At 36.1% G+C, this 22,121-nt stretch overlaps 1 protein-coding gene across 1 annotated transcript in view; it reads right to left on the reverse strand.

Annotated features, from left to right (window-relative positions):
* The window catches only part of DOK6 (docking protein 6), a 441,245-nt gene that overhangs the window by 25,996 nt on the left and 393,128 nt on the right, over nucleotides 1-22,121 (reverse strand). The window lies entirely within an intron of this gene.

Here is a 22,121-nt window from a genome sequence, read left to right on the forward strand (position 1 = left end):
ATTTATGTTACAGTGACCAACTGGATAGTTTCATAGGGAGAGCTGAATAACCTTGTGATATATGAGAAAGAAAGAATGAATACAGACAATTTTTTTTTCGCTAGAGAAAAGAAAATTAGGTAAGTGGCCCTCTTACCAATAAAATTCACAGGACCGAATTAAACTATTAATCACAATTAATTTCCAGTAAAGATAGTTCAGTTACCTGAGAAGTGTTGTTTAAATTATTTCTCATAAGACACATAGAGTTTTGTTGTTGCTATTGTTTTGATGGCAATAGTCGTCAAAGGATTTTTTTTTTTTTTTAAATAGCATGCTGTCAACATAAATATGAAATGGAAAAAAATCAGAGAGCTCATGTGATTTTCACAGGGGAAAATTTACTTTAGGACAGACACAAAGAAGATAAAATGAATGACTCCTGTGGTTTTAGAATCAAGCTTTTATCCTGTTAGAGCCATTGTTAAAAAGAGTGAAGCGTGTTTAAATTCTGAATATAGAAAATTGTTCTCAAAGATTTGCTGCCCCATAAAATTGCTCCAAGAGACTACTCCTATACCACAATAGGGTACTTTTAAAGATGGAAAATAAAGAGATTACAGGGTAAATAGCCTATAATGATGTGTGTATTACTCATAACGGTGATGGTTAACATTCAGAGGATGATTCACTAGAGAATGTATCTCTTATCAGAATTCTTTTGTTAAGAGAGCTTCTTTTTATTCCCTTCACTGCCACCCCCATAACCGACAGTTTGAACTGAACCGAAAAGATGCAGACATAATGTATTTTAGGGAAATCTGTTACTGGCTGTTAGAATGTGCAACAGAAAGCAGAGAAATGTGGGCCCACATAGGAAGTATGATGCGGGGAGTATGAGCAGGAAGGCGAGACTCAGACATGCATGTCCTATCGGTAACTTTCAATTATTGACTTTTCTCAGGATTCTAGACCATTTTAACCACTATATATATAATTTTCATAGCATGGTTGACATGATTGTATTAACAAAAATATGACAATGTAATCCATGAATGGCCAATGAATATTTTTTTTAAATTTAATTTTTAAGTTCAGGGGTTCATGTGCAGGTTTGTTACATACGTAAACTTTTGTCATGGAGAGGTTTGTTGTATAGATTATTTCATCACCCAAGTATATAGCCTAGTACCCATTAGTTATTCTTCCTGATCCCCTCCCTTCTCCCACCATCTATCCTTCTATAGGCCTCAGTGTCTGTTGTTCCCCTCTATGTGTCCATGTGTTCCCATCATTTAGCTCCCACTTACAAGTGAGAACATGCAGCATTTGGTTTTCTGTTCCTGCCTAAGTTTGCTAAGGATAATGGCCTCTAGCTCCATCCATGTTCCTGCAGAGGATAAAAATCTTACTCTTTTTGATGGCTGCATAGTATTCCATGGTGTATAGAGTATGTTATTTTGATATTTAGAAACTGTTGAGTGAATTAGCTTTTAGTTTAATAAAATACATTCTGATGATATTTTCATATTGATTCTGTATGTTTAAATTTATATGTTAATGTTGCTTTAAGTTTCTGGATGGGAAGATACATGATATAAAAATAGCAAGTTTAAGGCCAAATGTCTCTGTTACTCTTCATTCTTAGTATTAATCTCTGCACCCTGTGGAGATGATCCCATGCACAGAGGCAGCTTGATTCTTGCTTGAAGTCCACTGGTGTGTATTAGTAGAAAAAATGATTTGGGATTCTGCTTTTTGCTTTCTCCTGACAATTGCTATTTTAGAGAGATTGATTAAGTTTGCATGTATAAAAATCTATGTAGCAGAAAATATAAGCATAACAATTTTTGTTCATTAAAGTATTTATGATTTGGGGTATTAGTGTAAGTACTAGTATAGGATACTAGGTAGTGGTAAGATCATGGCCTAAACATTATTCACAATAGCTAAGATAGGGAAGAAACAACCTAATTGTCTGTTGACTGATGAATGAATGAAGAAAATGTAGTACACACTCACACTATATGAAAATATACACAAAATAGAATATTACTTAGCCTTAAAAAAGGAGGAAATCTTGCCATTTGCTAAAACAAGCCTGTCTAACCTGCAGCCCAGGACAGCTACGAATGCAGCCCAACACAAATTCATAAACTTTCTTAAACATCATGAGATTTTTTTTTTTTTTACAATTTTTGTAAAGCTCATCAGTTATCGTTAGTGTTAGTGTATTTTATGTGTCACCCAAAACAATTTTTCTTCTTCCAAGGTGGCCCAGGGAAGCCAAAATATTGGACACCCCTGTGCTACAATCCAAATGAATCTGGAGGATATCGTGATCAGTGAAATAAACCTGACACAGAAGGACAAATACAGCATCATTCCACTTATATGAGGTATCTAAAATTATCAAACTCATAGAAAGAGGGTAAAATGATGCTTTTCAAGGTCTACGGGGAGGAGGAAGTGGGAAGTTGCTGTTCAACAGGTCTGAAGTTTCAGTTATGCAAGATGAGTAAGTTCTAGAGGTTTGTTGTACAACATTGTCCTTTTAGCACTGCATTGTTCACTTAAAGATTTCTCAAGAGGGTGGATCTCATGCTAAGTGTTCTTACCACTGTTAGAAAGCAAGAAGATGGCCTAAAATCCTATTAAATTTCTGGGACTGTACATGCTGGAATGAAAATGAATCCTGTGCAAGTTGCGTGAGTTCCCCTACGAGAGATTTTCACATATTCTTGCAGCCAGGATAGCAGAATTGTGAGGAGCTGCTTGCTTGTTTGATGAGCAGCAAAACATTTTGGGTTTAAAAATGTGCATTAATGACATATTTTACTCTGGATTTTTTTTTTCTTGATTGTATGCATACTCTTCATCCATTGAGAGAAACATATGCTAAAAGAGATGGCTACTGTCCTACGATTAAGATACTGATATGGATTAGATTGAGTGATACTGGTTAAAAGTAAGAAATATATGGAACTCAACAATAGAAAAAGAGTTTACTGTTATGGAGACGATACTGCCTAATACCCTTGTGTACTTGTGAGGATATTTCTAGGTTCTAGATGAAAAGTGAACATTCTCTGATAGCAAAAAATAATAATAGTAAAAACAGCACTCCTTTATATGTATGTAAAACTTTGGTTTTCACTGTATTTTAAAAAATTTCTTCCACTTAACCCTTACAATAGCCCAACGGGAAGTATCCTGCAGGTTTTGCTGGCGATGGTGGGAGTCTTGTGTGATTATTGGTGGTTGTGCCAAATCCCAGGGCTATGACTGTGGCTTTTCTTGTTGCTTCTCAGGATCTAACTAGGAGGCCTTTATCATCTCTATGTGGCTCCAGTTTTTGGCTTGGGGCCTGGTAGCCTTCAGCAGTGTCATGGGACTGTATACAGGCTGTGGTGGTCTTTGGATGTGTAAACTTAGTTAGGCTACAGCCCCAGTTATTCAATCAAATGCTCATGTAGGTGTTGTCCTGAAGGTATTTTGTAGGTGATTAAGGTTCATTATAAGGAAGATGATCTTAGGTCATTTGGGCGAGCCTGATTCTATCAGTTGGAAGTCCTGAAAAGCAGGCTGAGGATTTCCTGGTGAAGAAGAAATCCTTCAGGTGGACAGCAACTTCAGGCCATATCCTGGAATCCCAGCTTACACCTGCTGGAGGCCTGGTCCCTGGACTTCAGATTTGTCTAGTGTTACCCCACAATCACATACACCAGTTCTTTGAAATAAGCCCCTTAGTATTTATCTTCGATTGGTTCTGCTTCTTTGCCTGAACCCTGACTGGTGCACAGGAGTGTCCACTGTGAACAAACTCAGCCATCTCAGAGCACATCCCCCTCACCACTCCCTCCTGGTTGAGATGTCCCTAGATGTGAAGGAACCACACTGGAATGGGACGTGCAAATGAGAATGATTCTGGGAGAGCCCCTGCTGCCAAAATGCCCCCTGTTCGCAGGCCAGGGATGCTTTGTATCTTGGGGAAGTGTCAGGAGTCTGGTGGTTTTATAAGGTACTCAAAGTTCATGGGTTTTGAACTTGAAGGGGGCTCCTTCATTCCATAGGTATTTGTAGGAGAAGGAGGTGTACAGTGTATGTTTTGTTTGGAGTCCCAAGGAATCTTGAGTTTCTCAGTTCTTTAAGAAAGTCCAAACCTCAGAATTTTGATTTTGGCAAGCTTTCTTAGTTTAAATGGGCCTTTGCTTTAGTCTAGACATAAAATCCATAATTGGATTAAGGGTAGCCAGGCAGTTTCTCTGAGACGTTGCAGTTGGTGGTGAACTGGTCTCTGGATGCTCATGTTGCATCTAGCATGTGACTACTGGCATCTTGGACTATACTGTTGTTAGAGGATGACTCTGGACCTAATCACGTCCCTTCCAAAATGCGTATGTTGAAGCCTTCACTCACAATGTGACTGCACTTGAAGACAGGACTTTTAGGAAGTAAGTAAGGTTAAATGAAGTCACAAGGGTGGGTCCTAATGCTTTATAAGAAGGCAGAGAGAGAGAGAGAGAGAGAGAGAGAGAGAGAGAGAGAGAATACAGTTCTCTCTTTCCTCTCTCTCTCCATGCACACACACAAAGGAATGGCCCTGTAGGACACAGTGAGAAGGCGGCTGTCTGCAAGCCAGGAAGAGAGCTCTCAGACTTTCTGCTTTCAGAGCTGTGAGAAAATATATCTCTGTTGTTTACACCACCAGTCTGTGGTATTTTGCTATGACAACCTGAGTAGAGCAAGACAAAGACTGACTTTGGTAAATGTTGGAGATACCTCTTTTAGGGTCAAATAACCTTAAGGATTATTTTTATTATTTTCATTTTTTTAAATAAGAAGAAAAATGGACTTCTTTCACTAAATAAATTTAAACATCTGAAATGATCAACGGTACTGATCACAAACGAAGAGTCAATTCAAGATGTAAACATTTACCCAACAGCTGCCATAGTTGTGTAAAATGTTTCATGAAAGAATAAGAAAGAAATGAATGAATTGGGCTCCATACTCAAGGAACTAAAGCTTACTACTATCCAAGAATAGTCAAAAGATAACACCTCTAGCAGTTTAATTTGCACATCCTTTGGTGTTTATTGAAGCTATGTGTCTACTTACTACTTACATGGGCAAAAAGAAATGTGCGAGAATGCTGCTCTCCTCTTCACATTCAAGCACCAAATACAGAATATTTTCCTTTTGGGGTTTTCTTGAGGTTCCTACTGGTAGATATTACCGCAATTTTTGCTAAGACCCTGTTGAAGTTTTTGCTGTTAAAATTTGCTATGGTTTTGACCTTTTCTTCTCCTCCTATGTCCTATTTACTTTGCATTCAATGGTCACGAACAGTTCCAACACCAGCGGTTCTGAAGTTAACCTCCAAGTCAAAGTCTAACATAGAGTGCAGGGTTCCCATGTAGACTGGTCTGGTTTAAATCCTAGTTTGCCTTTAATGAGAAATCACTGAAAGGCTCCAGGTTTTGTGTTTTTAAAATGGGATAATAATACCTACTTCATGGCTTAGGCTAAGTAAAAAGTATAGTATGTATTTACTCCTGTAAATGCTCCATACATAATATTTATGTTTATCATGGAGGAAGATATAATATTCCAAAGTAACAAATCTCCAAACTTTGGTCTGAAAACATAGTGTCTTTACTGCTAATCTGTTTTAAGGTTGTATGGTTAATTCACTAATTTGCTCATTGGGACTGTGGTCTATGTATAATGAGATGTGTGGTCACAACTGTCATTATGCACAGTTCCTGTTATTTGCAAGAGGAACATATTGCACAAGAGACATAAAAGGGTAAAGTCTATTGGCAGAGAAAAATATAGGAGCAGCTGCTGTCATTTCAATGTCCAGTAGATCAGGAGATTTGGAAAGGGGCCTGGCAATGCCGTAGGCCTTTCGTGTCTGGAATTTGATCCTTCAATAACCCAAAATAGGAGCAGTGGGAGTGGGGAGGGCCTCCTAATGGATTTATGAGCCTATTTTAAGTTTTGAAAATATCACTAAATGGAGGATGAATTGCTATGTTTGGTCTTTTTCTAACATTGTCATTTATTATCAATAGATTTGGCTTTGCTCCATTTCTCCTCTTAAGTCACAGTGTGTTATTTTTGGAAAACATAATCATGTCCACAGAAACTTGTGTTTTCCATAAATCCTAGAAGACATAAAATGTAGGATAGAAAGTGCAAGTGGATAAGCATGTAACTGGCAGGATTATCTTTATGTAAATATACTTTATCAATGAAACAGAAAGTAGGACCAAAACAAACAATTTTAAGCAAATATTAAAAGTCTCAAATGACACATATATGTTTGTATGTGTATATATATCTATACACACACATATATATATGCATGTATGTTTGTATGTATGTATCTACTATCTATATCTACCTGTCGGTCTATCTAGATAAAAAGATAAAATTGAATCCTATGAAATAACAGTTTTGTAGATCATACCTCTACTGTAAAATATAAGTAATTTCACACAGTTCAACTTAAAATACATAGACGGAATGAAGAATTACATGGTTACTATAAGACTTTCTCTTACCTGTTATTTCATTTGCATTTATTTAAATTATTTATTCCTGCAGCGTCATTCTTATGTGAAAGCATGATCTTAATATAAACAGACTTGCAGCACTAATCACATTAACACTGCAGATGTGTTTAACCTTATTCGCAGTCCCAAGTAATTACCACAATGCAAATTTTAGCACGTATCTCTATTGTATATTACTGCTTTGTATTTAATGTTTTTCCTCTCATGAGTTCCAAATCACAGAAGGAATGTACATTTGTCGCAACAAGTGAGATAATACAATATAAAGGTGAACAAAGGCAAAGTGAATCTTCCCTCCTTGCCCTCCCTTCCTTCTATGTCACCCCTGAAGTATCTCTACATCTCTATTTAGTTTTCCCTGAAGGGAATCTTATCTCACAGGAGGATGTGTGGCCTGCCTCCCTCCCTTCTTTCTTCCTTGTGCTGTCTTTCATTTCCCATTAACTGATTGCCTTGCTTTTCTTGGTGCAGTGTGTTGACTCCCCTGATTCACTGCATTGCAAGTTATTGTTCTGGGGGTAGGAATTAAAGGGAACAGAGCAGGCAGCTCATTACCCTTTCATTTCTATGGGTGTCAGATTTGACCACAATGACCTCAGAAAAAAAATACCAGAGAAGAGGGATTACCTCGCCACCTCTCCATCTTACCTTCTTTTTCTTATCTGGACACTCAAACCCTGCTAGTCCCATGACACCTGATATGGTTTGGCTCTGTGTACTCACCCAAATCTCATCTTGAATTGTAATCTCCATGTGTTGGGGGAGGGTCCTAGTGGAAAGTGCCCGTATCACGGGGGTGGACTTTCACCTTGCTATTCTCATAATAATGAGTTCTCATGAGACCTGGTGGTTTAAAAGTGCATGACACTTTCCCCTTGTGCTCTCTGTCTTTCCTGCCACCATGAGAAGACATAACTTGCTTCCTCCTCACCTTCCAACATGATTGTAAGTTTCCTGAGGCCTCCCAGTCATGCTTCCTGTTAATCCCGTGGAACTGTGAGTCAACTAAACCTCTTTTCTTCATAAATAATCCAGTCTCAGATAGTTCTTTATAGTAGTGTGAGAATGGACTAATACAAGCATGAACCCTGTTGTGAACTGTGCAGGGGAAGGATCTAGATTGTGGGTTCCTTATGAGAATATAATGCCTGATGATCTGTCACTGACTCCCATCACCTCCAGATGGGACCAACTATTCACCTGAAGGGGCCTTGGCCTCAGATGACACACCTCACTCAGGGCCAACAGAGCCTGAAAAGTGCACACACATTTTGGTTGCACTGCAAATTTCTGATCAGGAATATCTGGTCTAGGCTACCTTTTTCATTTCTCTTTCGGGGTGGCTCTTGCTGCTGACTACTGGCCTCTGTATTTTCATTTGGGTTTTTCTGTATTGATTTTCTCAAGGTCACACACTCCAGGCCATGGGCTTTCTATGACCCCCTCCCTGGGTTACTCTCCCATTCCTTCTCTGCTACCAGAGCCCTCCCTGTGTCAGACACCTGCCACTCCTGGTCTTCTTCTGCTGGTGGCTCCTCCCTTTGGCACTACATCCTCTTGGTGGCAGGTCACCTGCTTAATTGAGGTAGTAACATGTATGTATATTGCCTTCAAGTGTCATAATGTTTTCACATATAATTACTTCATTTAATTTTCAATATAGCATTGAGAAATGAAAGAGTAAGACTTGTTCCTACTTAGCACTTGGAAAAACTGAACCTGAAGGAGTTTGCAGGATTTTGCTAACGCCTTTGCTAGGATTCTTAGGTTCCAGTGAGGTCTAAAACCCAGATTGCCCAATTCGTAGTTTGTGTATTTGCTCCTGTTTACCATGCTCTAGATGTCCTCTGTGCTCTGCTTCATAGCTCTTCATAGCTTCTGAAACACCAAGATCCTTTTAAAGACAAAGGTTTCCTTAAGTTCCCCCCTCCCACCACTTAACCCCCAAGATGAAATCCAGCTTGCTTATTAAAAAAATTGCAATCTTTAGAGATTCTTTAACTTCCACCTAAAGAAAATGACCATCAAGGTTAGAGGGTTTCCCTTTCTCCTAATTTATTTATTTCTTGTTTTTAGCATAAACCATGCTTCTATTTGGGCCTCTCCAATCACACTGCACTAGATCAGTAAGCATAGAAACATTAGGGGCAACTTATTTATACTCCCAGGGCACTACAGGACAACAATCTAGCCTTCTCACAGCATTTCATTAAATACTATTTTAAACATCCTAATAAGAACATACGTTCAACCTGAAAACTCCCACACAGTGACAACTTTCAATTAATTACATGTATGTTTTTCCCTTGGTATGATCCTTTTTCATTACTATGTAAAACAATGGCTGATAAGGGCACCTCGAACTTTGAAACTTCACAAGTCACTTAATGTCTCTTGGGCTTGAGTTTCCTCATCTGTAAAATAAAATAGTGCCCTTGTCAGGTGCAAGTTTGGAAGTCAGGTACGCATGAAGTAGAGTCTTGACACTGTCTATCTGCATAAGATGAAGCTACCGTGTTCTAGTAATCAGGTGAAACGTGCTTGATGCTGTACTGGTATCTTGCAATTTTTTTTTATTTTTATGTGTCATGGTCATATGGTTAGGCTTTGTATCCCCACCCAAATCTCATCTTGAATTTTAATCCCCATAATCCCCACCCAGGAGAGACCAAGTGTAGGTAATTGAATCATGGAGGCATTCTCCCTCATGCTGTTCTCATGAAATCGGAAGGTTTTGTCAGGGTCTCTTTCCACTTTGCTCAGCATTGCTCCTTCCTGCTGCCTTGTGAAGAAGGTGCCTTGATTCCCCTTCACCTTCCACCATAATTTTAAGTTTCCTGAGGCCTCTCCAGCCATGCAGAACTGTGGGTCAATTAAACCTCTTTTTTAAAATAAATTACCCAATCTCAGGCTTTTAGCAGTGTGAGAACGAAGAACGTAGGATGCTTGGACTCATTAAGTCAGGATTATTCATGCTGGTTATTCAAACCAGGTAGTGTTGTCCTTCAACTGTGCATCCCCTTGAGAGGTAGGTTCTGGTAAGGAGCTGGCCATCACAGGACATCTGCAACTTGCCTTCAGATCCTCGGGAGCTGACAGCAGCCTGTTTGTTGCCACTGACAACCGTCTGATCTAGGAGATGTGACCATTCCTCAGTTTTGCATGGCAATTTGTTCTTAAAGATTTTTCAGACATATACTAAAAAATGATATAATTTATCATCACAAAAATGGGTGTTGGATGGTGGAGAGACAGTACAGTATTATCACTATATTCCCTATTAACTGGAACACACAGTACAGGGTAAAAGTATCTTGCAATTGAATTGAGTTAACCAAGATACAGGCTGAGAGTATGTAACTCTGGAACAACAAACATGAAATTATCTTTACAGAGAGGGTCTCTCTAAGGGACAACTCTAAGATTCTACCCTCTGTGCTTAATTTTCCCTTCACTCTGCTTTATTTGTCTTTATGGCATGAGCACTCTTTAACATTCTATTAAATATATTCTTGTGTATATATATGTTTATTAAATATATTCAAGTATGTATGTATTTATTAAATATATTATAGCCTCCATATTTTTTGTTTGTTGCCTGCCTCCTCTTTGCAAATGTATCTCCATGAAGGCAGACTTTGTATATCATATATATCACATAGAAGATGTTCACTAAAAATTTATTTTGTCTTGAGGCATAACAAAGTCAAGGTAACTTAAATGGCAGTGGGATATTCTTAGGGAAATCAGGAGATCTGAGGTTCCTTCTGACTTTACTGTCCAGTACCTCTGCATTCTTGTCACAAAACTGGAAAAAGTGAACAGTGTTGCCTGGAATTTAAACATATATCAGAATCACCCAAAGGGTTTGCAAAACATAGATTCTTGGGCTTTACCCATAGAATTTCTGGCTCAGGAGGTCTGGGGTGGCACTTACATTTCTTTTTATAAATTAATTCATTTTTAATTAACCAAAATTATATATATTGATTGTGTATAACATAGTGTTTTGAAATATATATATATTTCTATATATATATATAAATGGAATGGTTAAGTCAAGCTAATTAGTATATGCATTACCACATACTTAACATTTTTTATAGAGACAACTTAAAATCCACTCTTAGCAATTTTCAAGAATACATTTTTGTTAACTAGTTATCATTTTGTACAATAGATCTCTTGAACTTGTTCCTCCTAGGTAACTGAAATTTTGTATCTTTTGACCAACCTCTCCCCAATCCCTCAGCTCCCTGCCAGCCTCTAGTAACCACCACTGGACTCTATGCTTCTATGGGTTCAACTTTTTAAAATTCCATACGTGAGATCACATGGTATTTTTTTCCGCTCTGTGTCTGGCTTATTTCACTTAACATAATATTGTCCAGGTTCATCCATGTTTTAATACATGATGGATTTCCCTCTTTTTAAAGGCTGACTACTACTCTACTCGTTTGTGTGTATGTACCACATTTTCTTTATCCATTTATCTCTTGATGGACACTTAGCTTGATTCCCTATCTTAGCTACTGTGAATAATGCTATGGTAAGCATGACAGTATAGGTATATCTTTGATACACTGATTTCATTTCCTTTGGCTAAATACCCAATACTGGGATTGCTGGACCCTATGGTAGTTTTATTTTTACTTTTTTGAAGGACCTCTATACTGTTTTCCATAATGGCTTTACTAATTTACATTCCCATTAGCAGTTGTGCAAGGGGTTCCTTTTCTACATATTGTCACTAACACTTATTATTTTTTGTCTTTTTGACAATAACCACTGTGATATCTCATTGTGGCTTTCATTTGTTTTTCCTTGATAATTAGTGATGTTGAGCATCATTCATGTATCTGTTGGCCATTCTTCTTTTGAGAAGTGTCTATTCAGGTCCTTTGCCCATTAAAAAAAAAATCAGGTTATTTGTTTTCTTGCTTTTCAGTTGTTTGAGTTCCTTATATACTTTGAATATTAACTCCTTATCAGATGGATGGCTGCAAATATCTTCTACCATTCTGTAGGTTGTTTCTCCACACTGTTGATTGTTTCCTTTGCTGTACAGAAGCTTATTAGTTTGATGTAATCCCATTTGTCTATTTTCATTTTCATTTCCTGTGGTTTTTGAGTCATACAATATCAAAAAAACATCGTTGCATAGGTCAATATCATGAAGCTTTTCCTTTATGTGTTCTTCTAATAGTTTTACAGTTCCAGGTCTTACATTTAATTCTTTAATCCATTGTTAGTTGATTTTTGTGTATTATGTGAGATGTGTCTAAATTCATTCTTCTGCATGTGGATATAGTTTTCCCAACACCATTTACTGAAGAAACTGTTCTCGGCACTTTTGTCAAAAATCAATTGACCATAAATGTGTGCATTTATTTCTGAGCTCTCTATTCTATTCCATTGGTCTATGTGTCTGTTTTTACAATAGTGCCATATTGTTTTGAGTACTTAGCTTTGTAGTATATTTTGAAGTAAGGTAGTGTGATGCCTCCAGCTTTGTTCCTTTTGTTCAACATTACTTGGGCTATTCAGGATCTTCTGTGATTCCATCAGAATTTTAGAATTGTTTTTTCAATTTTATAAAAAATGTCATTGGAATTTTGATAGATATGGCATTGAGTCTGTAGATAGCTTTGAGTGGTACTGGCACATTAATAATATTAATTCCTCCAATCCATAACCACGGGATATCTTTTCATTTATTCTCCTTCAATTTCTTTCATCAATGTTATATGGTTTTCTGTGTACAGGTCTTTTACCTCCTTGGTTGAATTTATTTTGAAGTATTTGATTTATTTAATTTTCTGTAGCCATTATGAATATGATTATTTTGTTGACTTCTTTTTTTTGTTAGTGTATAAAAACACTACTGACTTTTGTAAGCTGATTTTGTATCCTGCAACTTTACCGAATTCATTAGTTTTAACAGTTGTGTCTGTTTTGTGTGTGTGTGTGTGTGTGTGTGAAGTCTTAGGGTTTTCTGTATATAAGATCATGTTGTCTGCAAACAGGGACAATTTAACGTCTTCCTTTTCAATTCGGATGCCCTTTATTTCTTTTTTCTTCCTGCTCGCTTTAGCTAGGCTTTTCCAGTACTATGTTACATAGAATTGGGGCATCCTTGTCTTGTTCCGTATCTTAGAGAAAAATTTTCAACTTTTCACTCTTGAGAATGATGTTAACTGTGGATCTGTCATAGATGGCCTTTCTTATGTTGAGGTACGTTCGTTGTATACCTAATTCATTGAGGTTTTCTTTTATCATGAAAGGATGTTGAATTTTGTCAAATGCTTTTTCTGCACCTATTGAGATGATTATATAATTTTTGTCCTTCATTCTGTTAATGTGGTATATTACATATGTTGTGAGTGTAAGCTTTTCCTGTGTTGAACCACCCTTGAATCCCTGGGATAAGTCCCACTTGATCATGGTGAATGATCCCCTTAGTGTCCTTTGAATTCTGTTTGCTAGACTTCTGTTGAGGATTTTTGTATTTATGTTTATCAAAGATAAGGACTTGTAATTTACTTTTCTTGTAGGGTCTTTGGTTTTGATATCATGGTAATGCTGGCCTTGTAAAATAAGTTTGCAAGTATTTTCTCTTCTTCGATGTTTTGGAAGAGTGACAGGAGTTTGAGAATGACTGGTGTTCTCTATTTTTTAAATGTTTGGCTGAGTTCAGTGGTGAAGGCATCGGGTCCTAGGCTTTTCACTGATAGGAGACTTTTATTACTGATTCAATCGTTTTTACTTGTTACTGTTCTGTTCAGATTTTCTATTTCTTCATGATTCAGTCTGGATAGATTGTATGTGTTTAGGAATTTTTCCATTTCTTCTAGGTTATCCAATTTGTGGGTATATAGTTGTTCTAACAGTGTCTTATGATCCTTTGCATTACTGTGATGGTAATGTCATCAGTTGTGATATCTCCTCTTTCAGTTCTCATTTTATTTACTTGAGTCTTTTCTCTGTTTTTCTTAGTCTAGGTAAAAGTTTGTTGATTTTGTTTATCTTTCAAAAAAAAAAAAACAAAACAAAACCGAGTTTTATTTCTGTTGCTCTTTTCTATCGTTTTTCTTGTCTCTAATTCATTTACTTTGAGTCTGATCTTTATTCTTCCTTCCTTCTGCTAACGTTAGGGTTATTTTGTTGTTCTTTTTGTAGTTTGTTGAGGTGTAACATTAGGTCATTTGAAACAGTTCTTTTTTGGTGTAGGCATTTATTGGTATTAGCTAACCTTTGAACTGCTTTTGCTGCTCCTCATAAATTTTGGTATGCCGTGTCCCTTATTTGTCTCAAGGTATTTTTAAATTTCTCTTTTAATTTCTTCATAGATCCATTTGTTTTTCAAATCATGTTGCTTAATTTCCATATATTTGTGAATTTTCTAAAGTTCCTCTTGTTATTAATTTATAGTTTTGTACCACTGTGGTCAGAAAAGAGACTTGACAGGATTTCAATCCTCTTCAATTTGTTCAGACTTGTTTTGAGGCCTAACATATGATCTAACATGGAATGGTCCATGTGTGCTTAGGAAAATGTATATTCTGTTGCTATTGTATGGAATGTTTTGTATTTGTCTGTTAGGTCCATTTGGTCTAAGGTATAGTTTAAGTCCAACGTTTCCTTATTGATTTTTTTTCTCTGGATGATCTATCCATTGCTAAAAGCAAGATATTGAAGTCTCTTATTCTTATTGTTTGAGTCTATCTCTCCCTTCAAGAATTTATTAATATTTGCTTTATATATTTAGGTGCTCCAATTTGGGTTGTACATATGTTTACAATTGTTGTATTCTCTTGATGAATTTACTCCATTGTCATTATATAATGATCTTATTTGTTTCATTTTACAGTTTTTGACTTAAAGTCTATTTTATATGACTTAAAGTCTATTCTATAAATGTATAGCTATCCCTGCTCTCTTTTGGTTTCTATTTGCATGGAATATGTTTTTCTATCATTTTACTTTCTATTTTACTTATCATTTCACATCTATGTGTGGTCTTAAAAATGAAGTGAGTCTCTTATAGGCAGCATACAGTTGGGTCTTTCTTTTTAATACCTTCAGCCATTCCATATTTTTGATGGACAATTTTAATCCATTTTCATTCAAAGTAATTATTGATAAGCAAGGATATACTACTGCCATTTTGCTATTTTTTTTGTTGTTGTTTTGTAGATGATTTGCTTCGTTCTTCATCTCTTATGGTCTTCCTTTGTGATTACACGATTTTCTCCAGTGACATACTTTGATTTCTTACTTTCTATTTTCTGTGTATCTACTATAGGAGTTTTTTTTTGCTTTATGGTTACTGTGAGACTTATATAAAACATCTTATAGTTATAACAGGTTATTTTAAGCTGATAACAGCTTGACTTTGATTGCATTAGAGAAACCTCCACACTGAGGACTTGCATTTCTAACAAGGTCCCAGGTGATGCTGATGATGCTAATTTAGGGTCCACACTCTAAGAACTACTGGCCTAGAACATTTATAAATTTCTATAGACTTTGACATTTTGTGATTGAGAGTAACGAATAGTGGTCACTATCAATAAACTGACGATAAAACTGTAACTTGGCATTTTAGATAATAAGCAACTAAGATATAGTTTGCCCATAATATCTTCATCAGCATCTCCTGACAAGGTCTGTATAAAACTTGATGTAAATCCAATATTGATTCTACTTTCCATTTGAATACATGATGTACTTGATTGGATCGAGATTACATTTTAGAAATTTGTAGACATAACAGTCAATTAGCATGCAATCTGATTACTAAATGAGCTTGTCATTTAACATAATGATATTATATTATAACCTGCCCACTGGTGTGAGTCTCTGATTACCTAACCTTCCTTGTAAAATATTTATCCCTAAGGCTGATGATAATGGAACTATACTGATGGATAAATGAGATTTATACTGTATTTCTGTATCTTAGAAAATTAAACCAAAATGCATTTCTGGACCATCTAGTTTGTTTCTAGTCAGGACACAAGCTGCAAAATTTATTTTTCTTATCTATTATTCTGCTAGGTTCATGAGTTCTGAGGGAAATATTCCTATTTTCCTGCTTAATACATACAGGGTAAGCTCATTAATTACACTGAAATTAATGTGACATTTAGTGTAGATACTCTAAAATACATTTGCATTGAGTGTTTGACCTTTTACATTATTAAAAGTTAGAAAGTGCTAAAAATTTAACATACAGCACAAATCCAAAAATAGAATTAGCATGCTTCTGAACTTCTTTATATTTTGTTCAACTATCTTCCAATAAGAATTTCTTGGCAGCAAAACCATCTAAGCAAACATAAGTAAAACTAATTTCCTAAGCTATGTGGATACCATTAATGACATCATTTATTATACTAATTATAATAGAACAAGTAATTCTCTATCGCTGGGGCTCTACTAGACTGGAAGACTAAAAATGATCCCAGAAAAGAAAGAAATTTAGATGGATACAATAAAAGTTTCAGTTTAAAACTTTGAAATGTGTCCAAGAAACTTTGAAGAAAAAACAAGAAAGCAAAAACCCTATACTTTCTCAAGTAGAAATTTAAATACACACATGTACTTCCCATATGCATTCATAATCTTTGTTCCAAAAACCACAAAATTAATAATTAAGACACATTGTTATAATAGACTTTACCTTCATAATAAAGTAAAAAACGGGTTTGAAAGGATAGGCACCATTCATATTACTTTTCTTAACAGCTTATTTATATACTTGTACCTCAAGAAGTTTCAGTTAAACATATAAACTTTTAGCCAGTATTTCAAGAAAATGTGTATTGCTTGTTAACTGACAGTTCTCAAACATTATCATACATATGTTTTACATTAGATCAGGAGTTTTTGGTGAGAAATCTGTTTGGAAATACTATGGTCTGTTTGGTTTATTTTGTTTATTTCCCCACATGTGCATGAGAGGGTTCTTAACAGTGTTATGGTTTTATGGAACATCAAGTGAAGAACATCGAACTGTAGAAACAGGTTCAATCAAAATTATAGCACCGCCTACTTTGCAGTGTAATTATTTTATTTTTTATTACTTTGAGCACATCCAGAATACAGAAATATGTATTTTAAAAAGGATTACATCTATTTTATTTTGCATAGAATATTTAATCAATATATCTCAGGTCATTATTTCTCATTACTCACTTCTTTCATAAAACCTCACAAGGGCCTTCAAGAGCACCTTCACACCCTGTCCCCCATCTCCACCCACTATAAAAGGACACAACATGTGAAATAAAACCAACCTATACGTGCTCATGAACTTTTACCCTTTGAGATAAAAACACTTTCTTCATGATGAGTTTAGTGTCTCAACAGTATGTTTGCCTCTGTTAGAGAATAAACCATAAATGCAGGAGTGTATTTCTTTATGTGCTGTGCAGTTCCTGATTTATTGATAGCTCTTAATCATAATAATCAGCAAGTTAGTGGGTTTCGAATCTCTCCTTCATAAGCCTCTGTTTTAGCCATGTAATTATTTAAATGTAGCTTGCTGGGAATTACTGCCTTTGCTTCCACAGTACAAGGACTCCACCTTACTCTCTGAGCAGAAATTTATTTTGACCTTTCCCCTGTTCATATTCCTTCACACGTTATTTATCCAACAGGGCATATACTCCCTTTGGTAGATACTTGTCACCAAAGTCAAAGTCAGAGAACATTTGACTACACAATAACAATACCAATTGGTAGTCTGTGTCAGTAACTGAGGCTGCAGAACAAGCATATGTGTTAATATGAAAACATTTGACTTAAGATTTTCTGAGAAAGCTTAAGTAGTCTTCTGGTTGAAGGCTGAACTGGTTTGGTCCTGAATCTCATCCTCTGGCATAATTCTGGCCATAGATTGAAGATAGAAATAACAATCACAAAAATCATTGTCCCAAATGTGTTAATGTGTTGATTCATAAACACAGATAAATAACAATTTTGTTAGTACATGCCACTGATTTTCTAGCCTACAGACTTAGAAAATATGGAGAGTTCATATAATGTGTATAATTTATCATAATGTCTCCTTAAAAAGTATCTGTTTCTAATTAAAATCAGAGTTAAAAGGAATAATTGACAATTGTATATATGTATATATTCTATTCTTACAGATTGTGAAAACTCTGCCATCACATAGTAAATTGAAGAATTAAACCACTTGTCAATATAATTGAAAGGAGATTTTATAAACATCAACAGCACAAACAAAATGTCTTCATTTTTCTGAGCAACTGACCTTCTTATAAATCATAAGCCCACTTTGGGATAATGAATTATAAAGTTAAAAGTCTTGTTTTTCATTGTCTCAGTGAAAACAACCTTCAATGAGACTCCTCAAGTCATCTGAACCTAAATCTTTATTCACCAAGTTAAAACAACAGACAAACATGGTCTCCCCAGTCATTTTCTCTTTGTATTGCTCTCTTCTGGGAACCCAGACATTAACCTCAAACATTTGGTTTAGGGAAAATCAGTCCTCTTTCTGACATTTCTAGTTTGAATTACCTCTGTTTTCATTTGGCTGAATTGTTTTTGGTTTATATTTAACCCAAACTCATGTGAAATAGAGATATAAGGTAGAGGTTTTGTTAAATTAAACCAAAGTGACTTTCTATTTCTTCCTTCAACTTTTCTGCACTATACTTCTTCTACAGTAGGGGTCATAGCTATTTTTTAAAAATAAATCTCTGTTACTCATTAAATCTTCCCTTTGGAATTTCTTTCATTAGATTTATCAAGAGTAAATGAATTCTGTAAAATTGTGAGTCATGTTATTTCCTGCTTGGTGCATTTTTATACAGTTTTCTTGCATTTGACATATTAACTTCTTATTGCAGGTGGTTTTGCATTTTATTTACGAAGAATTTTCTCAATGTTGTACAAATGGATTTTCCTTTTTTCTTGCCTTACTATGTAGTGATTGGGAAACTATTATCAAATGTGTGTGATATTGCTAGGAATTATAATATTAACAAAAGAGCATTTCATAAAATTGTTATAATTACCAGATATACATGAAAATGTTTAGAAATTTTAATTCAACAACATAATTACTTTTACATTCAATAATTATTTAATAATATGGTAAAATGCTTCTGCAAAGTGTTAGGTGAAAATGGAGGATTTATAATCAGATAAATCAGTACAAAAATAGTATATGTAACATCATAAAACCAACCAAATTTTTAATAATGGACTTTCAATCTATCTTTCATATATCTTTTAACAGCTACTAATGATCATTTCTTCCTTTTTTTATTAAAGTTATTAGAAATAAGAGCTAAAGGAGATAGTTTCTTATAGCAATTCCTACTTTCTTTGGGTTAAATTTTATAGAAAATATTGTGATTTATCTTTTGTGTTGGTCAGTTTTCTATTGCTATAAAGACTACCTAGGACTAGGGCAATTTATTAAAAAGAAAAGAAGAGGTTTAGTTGGCTCACATTTCTGCAGGCTGTACAAGCATGGTGCCAGCATCTGTTCAGCTTCTGGTGAGGCCTCGGGAAGCTTTTAATCATAGAAGAAGGCCAAGGGAGAGCCAGCATATCACATGGTGAGAGAGAGAGAGCAAGACGAGGAGGCCTTGACAGACTCTTTGAAATAACCTGATTTCGTGTGAACTCACAGAGTGAGAACTCACTCATTATGGTGATGACAGCACCAGGACACTCATGAAGGATCCACCCCCATAATCCAAATATCTCCCACTAGACCCTCCTCCAACATTGGGGCTTGTATTTCAACATGAGATTTGGAGGGGACAAAACCTCCAAATCATAACATCTTGCATTTTTAATTTTAATAAGAAAGACATAATTCTTCTTTTTTTTTGAGATGGAGTCTCACTCTGTCGCCGGGGCTGGAGTGCAGTGGCCGGATCTCAGCTCACTGCAAGCTCCGCCTCCCGGGTTCACGCCATTCTCCTGCCTCAGCCTCCCGAGTAGCTGGGACTACAGGCGCCCGCCACCTCGTCTGGCTGGTTTTTTGTATTTTGTAGTAGAGACGGGGTTTCACAGTGTTAGCCAGGATGGTCTCGATCTCCCGACCTCGTGATCCGCCCGTCTCGGCCTCCCAAAGTGCTGGGATTACAGGCTTGAGCCACCGCGCCCGGCCCATAATTCTTTTTAGAAATTTGAGATAAGATTTATTTCCATAACAAGTACTGATGCTCTGTGACTTACTACAGGGTAACTTCTGGATAAGTCTGAGGATGTAACTCCATCATCAGTCAAGGAGCATACCGAATGCATGTGGCTTTCTTGCCATCATGTAGTTGAAAAATCGTTAAGTTGAACCATGATAAATCGGACACTATGTATATTTGTTGTGAGCACTCTTTACCAGGAGAAAAAAGACACAGTTCCTGTTCTCAGGGAGCTTGTGATTTACTGTAGAAAGAGATGATTGCACTGTTAAACACATATTCATATAAAACGTTATGTGCCTTATCATGGGAGGGTGGGGTTCAGATGATATGAGAGAACCCTTGGCATGGGTGGGCCATGGAGTGCATAGGGTGGAGGAAAAAGGGTTCCCAGAACTAGAGCATCATAAAAGGCCTCTGAAAGTGATGGTGTTAAAGAAGAGGACTGAAATTTGAATTTTTCCTCCTTCCTTTGCCAATGTTATTTATAATATGTATTGACAATAGCTAACAGAAATTGCTTCTTATATAAGCCTTACTTTCTTTTACTCAAAACTTTGCAAAAACAATTCTGATTACTTTTACCTGGAGCAGGGAAAAGGAGCCTGGGTTAGGTTGCCCAGGCAAGGGAAAAGCACATAAGATGGTTTTAATCTGAGAGAAAGAACAGTGACTTTTGGTAATTAAAACATCAGTATGGCTGACTTGGCAGCCCAGGTGGACCGTGAGAAGAGGTGGGAGAAAGGGGATGGAGTGAAAATACAGTCTATAGTGTAAAGGTCCTTAGAAGTCCTGGAAAGCAGTGCAGACTTTAACACAATGACCACAGGGAGTCATGACAATGGGACCGTAGCAGTCATTTCTACTAAGATCATGCTTGCCGCAATGCAACGGATGGATTGCAGCAGCCTGTAGAGAAGACGAGTTTGGGAAACCACTTATGTGGCTGTTTAAACAGTTTATGGAATCTGCCAATATTTGATGGCCTTGAAATTATCATTTAAAGATAGAACTATTTATTAAAAATTAATTAATGAATTTCAATTTTGGCACTTAATAGCAAAAGCAAGCAAGCAAAAAAAAAAAAAAAAGATCAAGAAACAACCTAGATGCCTGACAATGAGTGTTGGTTATATTAATTATGCTACAGACATGTGGACTAGAATACAATATGGCCGTTATAAATGATGTTGTTTAAGAATATTCATGATTGGGGAAAATGCCCAAGACATGTTGCTAAGGAAAAGGCTGATTAAAAAGTAGTCTTAAAGCCATGAGTCACTGAAAAACAAACAAAAAAGCAAAACAACAACAACAAAACAAAAAAAACCCCATCAAACTAAACAAAAAGGCTGGGCATATGTTTATACCCAAATACCAATACAATTGTCTCTGGAGATATGAATGAATTTTAAAATAAAAAATTTCATTTTATCCTTGATGCTCTTTTCTTTTCCCAAATTTTCTTTGGTGGCCATACATTATTTTACTCAGAAATACATGTACTTTAAAATAAATCTGTTTGTTGTAACCATAAAATCATTAAAGAAACATTTCAGAAGTCATGTATCATGTTATTTGAAAAGAATGTAGTGTAGAGAAAAGTCACACATTTCTTGAAGAACAAAACACCATTCTCCTGCCTCAGCCGGCTGAGTAGCTGGGACTACAGGTGCCCGCCACCATGCCCGGCTAATTTTTTTTTGTATTTTAGTAGAGAGGGGTTTCACCGTGTTAGCCAGGATAGTCTTGATCTTCTGACTTCGTGATCTGCCTGCCTCAGCCTCCCAAAGGATAATGGTAACATTTCTAATCTGTGCAGTGTCCAAACTGCTCAGTGGCTGATTCAGAGAGGCCAGGTTAAATAAGGGCATGTGATATGAACCACTGTAAAAATGATGTCCCGTGCTTTTCAGAGGTCACTTTCATAAGGAAGAAAATAGGTAGGGATGGCATTGGGAGTTATGCCTGATGTAAATGACGAGTTGATGGGTGCTGACGAGTTGATGGGTGCAGCACACCAACATGGCACAGGTATACATATGTAACAAACCCGCACGTTGTGCACATGTACCCTAGAACTTAAAGTATAATAAAAAGAAAACAACAACAAAAAAAGAAAAACAATCTATCTTTCTGAAACTATTATAGAATTGAAATAGAAAAAGTCTGAAGAAGACAAAATATTCACATGAACACTTTTCCCCCCAAATTATCAGTTCTGACAAAATAAAGTAACAAAGCTTTTTGTGTTAAAGCAATTGTATTACACATGTATACAGATAAAGTACATTGGATGAATCATGTTTAATAATAGCATTTAATATCTTTTCCAGAAGCATAATGGGCAATTTTTCCAGCATAA

Source organism: Rhinopithecus bieti, unplaced genomic scaffold, assembly GCF_001698545.2.
Source record: "Rhinopithecus bieti isolate Rb0 unplaced genomic scaffold, ASM169854v2 scaffold_2272, whole genome shotgun sequence".
In the NCBI taxonomy this organism is placed as follows: domain Eukaryota; kingdom Metazoa; phylum Chordata; class Mammalia; order Primates; family Cercopithecidae; genus Rhinopithecus; species Rhinopithecus bieti.